The 10,605-nt window shown below is 39.5% G+C and overlaps 1 protein-coding gene across 3 annotated transcripts in view; it reads left to right on the top strand.

The window, feature by feature from the left end:
* The first annotated feature begins 7,736 nt into the window (after positions 1–7,736).
* The window catches only part of TLK1 (tousled like kinase 1), a 61,183-nt gene continuing 58,314 nt past the window's right edge, over positions 7,737–10,605 (top strand). For all 3 annotated transcript variants that reach the window (XM_035896228.1, XM_035896227.1, XM_009640771.2), the window contains exon 1: positions 7,737–7,767. The gene's annotated coding sequence lies outside the window, so the exon portion shown is untranslated. The remainder of the gene's footprint in view (positions 7,768–10,605) is intronic.

Raw genomic sequence — 10,605 nt, 5'->3', positions numbered from 1 at the left:
AGAAGTGACAGGGCGCTTTACGGCCACCACGGAATGACTGCAACTTTCTCCTGTCCTCCATCACGCCTTAGATGATAATATTTTTCTCCTCCCTCCCCTGCTCCTCCCCTCTTGTGTTACACCGACAGCGACAGCAGGGTGTTGTGGGTGTTTGCAGGGAATATCTGTATGAAGGTTATGAGCAAACAAGTCCCTTCGCTCTTCCCTTTCGGGTATTGTCTGGTTTTCCTCCTTGCGCTGAAATGTATTGCCACAAGATGTAGCAGTTATACAGCTAGTGACTTGCTCGGTGCTTTTAGCTAAAATAACTACTTGCTGAACGCCGGTTAGTGGCGGAGGAGAACTTTTACACACTGATACTTGCATACCGAGCAGTTGTATAATTTTACTTGATTTGCCCCGGTTTAATGAATACCATGTAGCGTTTCTTGTAGCGTCTGCAAAATGTCATCGCCCAAGCAGGAAACTTGTTAACTTAAAATAGAAATAATAGTGAAAATGGGGAGTCTTTGTTTTTCAGATCTTCCTGTAGCTGCTCGCTCGCTTGCGTGTGTTTGGTTTTTTTTTTTTTTTTTGGTTGATGAGCACTGCAAGGTCTTGGTAACAGGGATTCGACATCCTGAAAACGTATAACGCAGTCTGCGTTTCTCCATTTTCCACGCCAGTAGTTGTCAGAGTCGTATCACTCTGTGTCACTTTTGCACACGCTCCTGCAGGTAGATTGACATGAAATGCTCTAGAAAATACCTGGAAAGGAATTATGGTATATGTTAAAGATGCTGAGTAAAGTGGCAGGCATTTTGTGCTCGTCTGCTCTGGGAAACTGAAGCTCTTAGAAAAACAACAGCCACTGGCCAAATATGTAGCTTAAGTTTATCGAGAGCAGGTTTCTTCAGCATTGCAACACTTGTTATGAATATGCGTGCATATAATATTCACATACAGCGTATACGTGAGGTAATTTTTTGCATGTATTTCAGCTACCTGGCATACAAGCCTGAAATGGTTATTGCAGCACAACTTAGATATCTATTTATTTTAAAGAAAAATGGTGCTCCTTGAGTACCTCTATTTAGACAAGGAAAACCATTTTTGTGAAATGAATTTTTAACATGGTGATGCTGCTGCTTTTTACTTTTTTCTTTCTTACGACTCATGCTGTTGGATTTTTCTGGGAACTGTAATTTACATCCTCTAATACAGATTCAGGGGTTACAGAGCAATCAAAAGCCTGCTGTTGGCTTGGTACTATAACGTACTGTGTTTGCACGGTGTTCCTGTGCCGTGATAATTGTGCGTCCTCACTAGGTAGTGCTGTTTGAAAATCAGCATATGCTGCCAGCCATGCTTGGGTTTATATTTTGCCTTCGTGCTCGTGGGATGTTTTCAGCACACCTTGCTCTACGTATGCATGTTTTACAATGAAGTATTTTGCCTGAAAGCAGTAGGCCCTGAAATTTAGACATGTCAGTATGCTCGTAGACGTTGGCTTATATACGTGAAAGAACGATGTCAGCTCAAACTAGTAAGCATGCAATATTTGCAGCGCAGCGTATCTATAAGGAGTTTGCGCTCTCATCGATTCTGAACTTGCAATACCTTGTGATGTTAACAGAGTTTATGAGCTTTGGAGCAGTGCGTGAGGCTGCCGGCCCATACTGGATGAGAGCTGCATCGCTGTGCTGGTTTTGAGTGGGTAGCATGTCCAGACGGGGTGCATTCGGCGCTTGGGCTGAGCTTGTGGCCCAGCCTGGCCTTCTCCTTTGTGGATTCGAATCCCTTTGGTGACAGTTGTGCCCACGTTGCCTTCAGATGCGCAGGCCTTCGCTGAGTGCACCCGCGTGTGCTGTGGTTTATCCGGCCTCACCTCTGATTCACTGTGAAAGTTTGGCATGAGTCCACATCTCTCATATGGGCTTTTAGAGGTTCTGATTTATTAAGAACAGAAACCCCCCCAGCACCCTGATTTAGGAAGTCCTAAAAATATTCTCTGAAGCTGTAATATGGAGAAAGCAAAAAGAAAAGCTCTGGCATATATAACTATTGCACAAAGTTATTTTTTTAAAAAAAATGCAAGGCCTTGTCAGTATCCAAAAGGGACTACCAGGAAATACAGGTGAAATTAAAGAAAATAATTAATCTTTTTTGAAACGCACTACAACATTGCAGCAACATTTTGCATTGGATGTTATCTTCTATACCTTGACTTACAGGGGCATCGTGGCTTAGCTGTATAGGTTTGAATTTACGTTTTAAGGCTTTAAAATGAAAGGGCTGGGGTGGAGTTGTACAGATGCAGCTGTATTCACTTTTATTGTACCAGGACTGTCTCTTGTTTGCGTTTCAGTATAGCTTGTAAATGTCTGTAGTTCTGTCAATTGTTTTATGTGCCGATAACGTACGTGTGGGATATGTGGCCACTTATTCGAGAGCCCTGCAGTAGGGGCTGTCAGGAATTTAGGAGGACTGTTACAGTGTTATTTTACATACAGTATATGATTGTGTGGCTAAATCTTGTGCCACAGCTCACATAATCGCAATCACCCAACTTCATGTTTGAAGTTCCTTGACTTTTAACTGCTTTATGTGTGTAACTACAAAGACCAAAGCACATAGCTGGAAAGTGCTGGTTTGTAAAGGGGGGACAGTCAGGCTGTTGCTGACAAGGCCAAGACACAGAAGATGTTTGGGAGATACATACGAGTGTCTTGGAATAGCTTCTTTTCTGAGGTTGGGGGCAGTGCCACAGTGTCTGGTAGTCAAGCATAATGCTTTGCAAGTTATTTTTTGTGTGTTGTTGGCTTTGAACACTTTACTAAAAGCAAACCGGAATGCCAAATACAACTTTGAATTACCACAACAGGAATGTGAATTTCAGTTTTCAAATTTGAGCCCAAATTAACGTATGATGACAAAATGGTGAATAAATTCATGCCATGTATTTGACACTCTTTGAAGAACTAATGTTGTAGGCGTAGCAAATTTTGTTGGTGACTTTTTAAAAAATTTGATAAATGTATATTATTTGTATCTATTGTATTACTTAAAATGCGATGGTAGTTGTCCATCTGAGCATAAAGGTACAGCTAATTTCCTCCTTAAGTTTCCAGTCTAGAAAATGTTTCTAGATGCCAGGTTGTGTCACATATGCTACATACAGTATATTTTTCCATGAACAAGAAAGCTAACTGATCTTATTAAAACTTCCAGGGTTGTTGGTTTTTTTCTGTTGTTTGCTTGTAGTGGAGAAACTCTGCTGCTTTATTTGCTTAACTAGTAAGGTCTCAGTAGGTTGTTTGGTTTTTATCATTCAGCTGTAGATGGAGAATTTTATGGATTTGGCCAGTTTATGTGAGAGCAGAGAAGAATGGGAACACTTTGTGTTTAAAGATGATGGTATATTTTTACTTAGGATGAGCATAGCAATCATAAAAGATTATTTAGACTCTAGCATGAGCAGGTGCTGTGTCAGACTATGTTGTTCCACCAATATGCACAGACTTCTTAGCTTGTGATGTTAATGCTGGTTTTGTTGCAGATGTGGTTCTCATAGCGAGCTGATGCTTTTGCCAAATTCTTATGAGATTTTATAGCCCAGATGAGAAATGGGAAAAGATGACTTTTTTTTTTTTTTTTTTTTTTTTTTTTTTTTTTTTTTTTTTTTTTTTTTTTTTTTTTTTTTTTTTTTTTTTTTTTTTTTTTTTTTTTTTAATATGGGCCCTTGTTTGAATCTAGTTTTCTAAAAGGCAAGTGCTGCAGAGAATAGAGCAAATTAGTACTTGGGTGATTGTTTTGTTTTAATTCTGTTTTAACTTGCCTGGAATGGAATTTCCCATTAACCTATTCCATTTTAAATGGAGAGAGAATCGATATCTTTAAGGACAGGCTGTATTTATTATTATCTTCATTCAAATAAAAAGCTTGTTATTTCTCTCATTTTTTCCTTATAAGTTTTTTTTTTCTTGTTTGCTTTTTCTTTCAGCAAGTAATTTTTTTTCTTCAGTAAGCTGAACTAAGCTTGCTTATTACTAATAACTTTGGTCTGCAATTAGTCTTGACATTTCTTTGAGTTTTCTTGCAGCCTGGTAATCCTAGATGATTGCAAAATGCTGTTGGGATTTCTGGGAAAGGCTACTGTATATATGTGCATCACGGTCAAAGTTAGGCCTATAGAAGTTGCTACCTGAAGAATGGAGTTTATGGAAATTTGACAGGTTTAAATAATCCCTTATGCTTTCTGATAGAAGGTTGTGTTTTGAAGTAGTACTTGCTCCAATCCAGATTACTCCCATACTAAATTTCTTGCACCCTTGCTAAGTTTTTTTACACAAGAAAGCGTTGAAGTTAGTAAATTGTGTTTATGCAGTTGAGTATTTCCTGGACTGTAGCTCCCCTAAAACGTAAAAGCACACAAGGCAGGGGGAGGAAAAGCCTTGTCTTTATGAAGTTCTTTCTGTTTGGCTTGGTGTGTTTTGGCTGTAAAAGAGGAAAAGGGAAATTTGGTTTGCCAGATTGCTCTGAGAGGAGGTGAAGGTGGGTAGAGGAAGAGGGGTAGTCAGGGTTTCTGTTGAGAATGCCGGTATTCCAGTTGTGATCGCTGGAGAGCGGTTAAACAGAAGCTGGCCACCATAATATAACCCCGTTTCTCAGGTGGGCTTGCAAGTGGAAAACTTCTAACAGTTGCTGAAGATAATAAGGGACGAGCTCTGCACTTCATGTTCAGTACCTAAGGATCGAGTTCAGTAGCAGTAGAGAAGGGTGAGTGAGCATCAGAAGGTATTTTGGACCCTGTATTTCCCTTCATCCTTATTGAGATGCTCTGTTTGGGGTAGAAACTTAAGGGTCTGCTTCCTTCCCAGGCACCTTCTCTCTGGAGGTCTTATTCCTTTCCTTTCGTTCCTGAGCAAAGCGCTGGGATACGCCAGCAGAAAAATCCTGGCAACCAGCCTTTCCCTGGGGAGGATGCGGTAGGTGGTGGGAACATGAATGCTTGTAAGCTTTAATCGACCTCAGCCAAACTTAGTCCCAGAAGAGGGGAACAGAAGGGCTGAAGTGAGGTTGGACTTGCTGAAGATTGACGGGGGAAGGCTGGGGCTGTGCGAGCCTTCGGGGCTGGGTCCGTGCTGGAGGGATTGACTGAAATCACAGTGATTATATTACTAATTTTAATCATGACTTAAATCAGCGAGCAGGAAATCCTGATTAAATAATTGTTTTTAATTTTATTTTGCATTTGTGCTTAATTATTTTTCCTAAAGAAAAGTTGATTCTAATTGGTCTAATTTGATCATGCCTCTTGCTAGGCAGGAGGGTACGCATCTATATATGCATTTATTTAAGTAGTTATGCAGCTTAGATTCTTAATGTTTAAGAAACATAATTCCCCATGCTTTAGACAGCTTTTAGCTAACTTTATTAGCTAAATAAAATGAATCCTAATTGTGCTAGATACATAAGAAGAAACAAATATATCCAAATGTGTTTTGCATTTAAACCAGATTAAGTAGAATTGTCTGTAGTTTGTGAAACGACGCAGCTATTTCTGGTCACCACGCCTTGCGAGATTCGGAGTTAATAGATCAAATCCAGTCACCGTTCCTTCTGTTCATTATTTGGAAAAGAAAACCAGGCTCTCCCGCTTTCCGACTTGTCAGTTGCTCTTCAGCAGTTCCGAGTGGACCAACTGTTGAAGTGGCTGAACGAACGAAAATGGCAGAAGCAGTTGCTGGTGAAAGCTGGTCGAGTGCTTCAGAGCTCCTATTTGGGCGGCTTGGTGGCGGCTTCCAGCGATGTGATGGTTTGGCTGCTAGCAGAGCATTAAAGTTTATATCGTTTGAATGTATTTTTTTCCCTTGTATGAATTTAATAGATCATAAACTTTAAACCTCGCCATAGATTCTTATCGCTCCAAGTTTAGCTTAAATGTTTAGTGCTGGAGCTTATTTTTAAAATACGCAAATAAGACAAATTATCCACCCTGTGCTCAAAAGGCCTTTTTAGCTGTAGCTGGAGAGGCTCTGAGGCCGACAAGTGTCCTCCAAGGATTTAGAGGGAAAGCTAGGGGTTGTTGGATGATTACACAACTGTGACGGGAATCTGGTTGCTTTGGAATGAGAAATTTAATTTACTGGAGCTTTTACGTGAACCTGAACGTCATGGAGAAGGTCCGTATTCCCTGGGACTGCCTCCGCTTGCTCAGGGGTGGCAGCAGGGGCATTAAGCAATGTATCTTGCCTCATCATATCTGCACAGTTTTAAATGGGTGGAAACTTAAAGGCCGCAGTGCTTTTTTTATAATGTCCTTAAGAACAAAGCACTCTACACTTCAGATTTTAAGAGATGAGGATGGTGGTAAGAAACTCCAGAGTGCCTTTTACAGGAAATGAAGTCCGACCATAATTACTTGGAGATTTGGCAAATACTGGATTCCCTTTCTTTGGACTTCTAATATACCTATACCTGTAAGAGAAAAGGGAGAAAAATATCTTTTTTGAGGGATAACAGGAAATATTGATGCTTTTAGAGAAAGCCATTATATGGTGTCACATACGCCCAACCTTCTAGATACTTAATTTTGTGGCTGTACCTTGAGCTCAAAGCATATAGATGCTTCCAGCACTGTGTCCTGCAGCTGTAGCTTCTGGTGGATTGCAAATTTTTATTGTTTTGGTAAGAGAACCTCTGAACTATATGCGTAAGGGCAACAAATTGGAAAGTAATATTTAAGTTGCTTTTCATAACTCCTTGAAGACTGAAAGAATGTAATTTAGACCCTGGTCTTCATTCTGTGGGTCTCTGATGCCCTTGGGATCGTGCAGCTTTAACAGCAGAGGTGTTTCCCACTTCCCCAACACTGAACTCTTGGACCTCTTGATTCTATGGAGACAAATTCAGATGATGCTACACGCAGGAATTCTAATACTACTTTCTTTCACACCTGTGGCTTAGGCTAATCAGGCCTGTACACTGCGTAGTTGTATTTGTTAAGTATTGCTTTTTCTACTTAATGCTACATTCTCATAGGTTCCACAGTTTTGTCCTAAATTTTGCAGCTTTTCTTCAGCCAATTTTTTTTTTTTTTTTTTTTTTTTTTTTGATGCCCTAATACCCTCTTTTTAGCTATTTTGGTCCTCAGGGAGGTTGCAGTCTTTGCCATTTCTTAGCTTATTCCTAGTAAATGCAATGAGAGAGGTAGTGTCCTTTAATAAGTTGATATTTTCATTATAAAGCAATCAAAAACAAAATCCACACATTATTAATAATATTCTCTTTAACATCAGTAGAAGCATGTATTTTTGAATTAATATATACAGAATTATAATTTAAAATATGATTATTTGTTTAGACAGGCCGATTTTTTTCTGATTGACTTACAGCAAGCTTTATATTTTTTTAAGTGATATCATTGTAAAGACCAGCCATATCTGCACGCACAACATAGTAATTAAACCAGTTCTGTTAATAAATATGTTGTTTGTTTAGTGACAAATAGAGTAACTTTGAAATAGCTTTGGTTTTTTATCTTTTACAAATATTATGTTAGTTTATGTAGGAAAACATTTTGCAGGTATTATGCAAGTTCTTTTAGTCTTGATGGTTTATGATCTGTTTTTAACAGTTGTTACATCTTTTAATAGACCTTCTAAGAGAAGTTTTGAAACTTTTCAAAGTAAAAGTGCTTTGTTATTGTTAAGGTATATCCAGGAAAGTGTCCTGCTTCCCTTTCCCAGCTCTTCCCCCCCGTGGTGTGTTCCCTTCACCAGCCAGGTGAGAACTTACACTGTGGTGAGAAGAGGGTTGGTGGTCTGGGTGGTGTGATTATCTTCATAAAGTAATTTTTTTATTGTTTTAGTTGTGGTAGTGGTGATTACAGATTATGGAGTGTAGGTTTATCAGTATTAGTCACTAGGTTTTTTGGTTGGTTCTTGTTTCTTTTCTAAGTCAGTTATTCCTTCAGCTGGCTGTTGTTTGGGAGGGGTTGCTGTGTCTTTGATACATGTTCTAGAAAGCTTTCAATTATTAGTGTTGCATTTTAGTTTCAGTAGTTTTAGTCACAGTACTGAACTATGGTAAAAGGCTATCTTGAAAGTTTTCTACAACCTTCAACTTCGAATAAAGTGGAGTAATTCTTGTTATTATAACCTTTGTATTCAGTATTATGAAGGGCCATTATGAGGAGTGGGATTTTCATGTTTTAAAGTTACTATAGGATACAAATGGAAGTATTTCCTGAAGATGCAGATTTAGAATTTTTAAATGAGATACAAAAAGCACTTTTTGCTGTGTGTGTTATTGCCTCAGTGTGTGATTGCTTTTTGTGAAGTTCATTGCCTATTTAATTTACCTCTACTTATATAATCAGATTGCATATTACCTCTTTCTAATTAAATTGTATTATTAAATGATTGTAATACTAATAACGCCTAAGAGGGGTAACACCAGTATTAAACTATGAAAGGCAAGTATCATGGTCTTTGCTTCCTTGTTAGATGGTATTTTGTATTCTGCATCCATAGATTCTTTTTTTTTTTAGTCCCTTGTTTGATACAGGCTGTCCCATCCAGAACATCCAAGTGGTTAGTATTAAGGGGGAGGGAATTTTATATATCATGCCTGTACACACTTTTATATACACACAAAATGTGTGTGTTAAGTCTTGATGAGCTGTCTGTTTAGTCATTAGGAATACTAATGTTGTTAGGACCCCCCCATCCCCCATAGCAGTCTCATAAACAAGCTAAGCTTACACAAAAACTTCAGCTGCTTTTTAGTAAAAATGTTCTAAATTCCTGTTGTCTCTGTAATACTTGTTTCATGTTTTCAAATACGTAATTTTCTTAAACCTGCTGATGAGTATTGCAGATGATACAAAATTTGGCTGCTAGATTAATCGTGCCAGTTTTGTCACATTTTGAGTTTTAGTTTTTTATATTGCTGTTTGCTTTTAAGCAGAAGAATAGAAGCATGTAGAGTTCACAAAAAAGCAGAGCCTGCTTGTGTATTAGATTACATATTAATATTATATTTCTTGTATTTTTCTCCCTATTTGTTATACTTGCAACTTATAATTTGGGAATGAAATACTGAAGCTATGACAACAAAATAATGTCCAGTAAATGACCTTAATAGTGGTGTGTGTTTTTTTTTTTTTTCCACTCCCACCCCACCCCCCCCATGTCGTGTGATTGAAAGTTGACCTGATTTGTTCTCCTGGCTAAATCGCAACGTGCTGTTCTCCCCAAGCCTTTCACTTGTTTTTTTCTCTTCTAGAGAAGTGCAAACAACAGGCACCAGCGTCTGACACCACCTTCCTGCTGTTTTCCTTAAATGTCTCTTTTTCTTCAAGTTTGTTCATACAAAAGAGAGAGAGAGAGAACCTGCTATTTTTTTCTTCTTTTTTGTTGTCCTTGTGGCTTTGAAATCCCATCTTTCTAAGGGAACCAGGCGATGAGGCAGCAGTACCAGTGACTGTCAGAAGTGGCAGAATTTGGCGGTGTGCCACCATCCCCATGGCTCTCCAGGCGGGGTGCGTGCTCTCTCCTAGGCCAGGTCCCTTGCCCTGCCTCCTCCAAATTTGCCGGTTTCCCTTCCTGACTGGTGCTGGGCCACAAGGCTGGCCTCCAGTCTTGTCTTGCTCCTCTGCTTCCGCTGTGTTTCTCTAAACTGTCATTTTCCTCCTCAAATCGCCATCCCCCTGCTCTGCTTTCATTTGTGCGTGCTGTTGATGTTGCTGGAGGGAGGGCAGCCTTTGATAAAGGGAGCGGGTCGATGCGGTAGAAGCAGGAACCTTCCGGATGTCCAAGCGTTGACTGCCCGCCCTCGGCTGGAGGTGCACTCGCTGACACGGTTTGGCAAGGGTGCAGCCCAGAGCTCTCCTCTCGGGTCCGAGCTCTCCCGCTCTAGGGGCGGCGGCGATGGTGAGTGCTTCATGCAGTTTGGAGTGTCTAGAAAGACTGGAGAGGAATGTTGGTTTATCTTGGCTGCCAAAAGTCTGCTTGACCACCAGTTACCACTTTGAGAAAAGGTGAAATCCATTTTTAAGATTGTTGTGGATACAGGTCCAAATAAGGGATTTTTGGGAAATAACATTTTGTTACTATTTTTTCACTCTTTGATAATGGAAATTCCTCATGTTTTTTAGTTTTAAGTCAAGACAGGTCATTACAATTGCTTTTTGTTACATGCATTGAGTCATCAAATCTATTGGGTTTGTTGTATGAATGATGCAAAGATACTGAGTGGAAGAGTTTATTTCTGACAAAATAAGACATTTTTAGTACAAGTTCTCTCATTTGGTAAATAATCATGCTGGCACGTAGTACTCACAGAACAATGTTTTGTTATGTGGAAGCAGTAAAGGAAAATAGTGGATTAGTGATTCACGTAACTACCAAAAAAGATAGTGTGACGGGCTGTTAGGGATGTAAAAGGGTTTCATGAGAGACTAAACTGATTTTTTTTTGGTAAAAGTTATACCAAAACCTGCTTGGTGTACTAAGTCGTTTGTGTTTGCCGCCCTACATTTAGAAGTTTTCCCGCATGCAGACTTTTATCACGTGCCCATTTTAACTGTGGTGGTGCAGTATCCGCGGCAGCCATGGCCGC

The sequence above is a fragment of the Egretta garzetta genome, unplaced genomic scaffold (assembly GCF_000687185.1).
Source record: "Egretta garzetta isolate BGI_Z169 unplaced genomic scaffold, ASM68718v1 scaffold16, whole genome shotgun sequence".
In the NCBI taxonomy this organism is placed as follows: Eukaryota; Metazoa; Chordata; class Aves; order Pelecaniformes; family Ardeidae; genus Egretta; species Egretta garzetta.
Note: the sequence above shows the minus strand (reverse complement) of the source record. Positions and strands in the feature narration are given on the sequence as shown.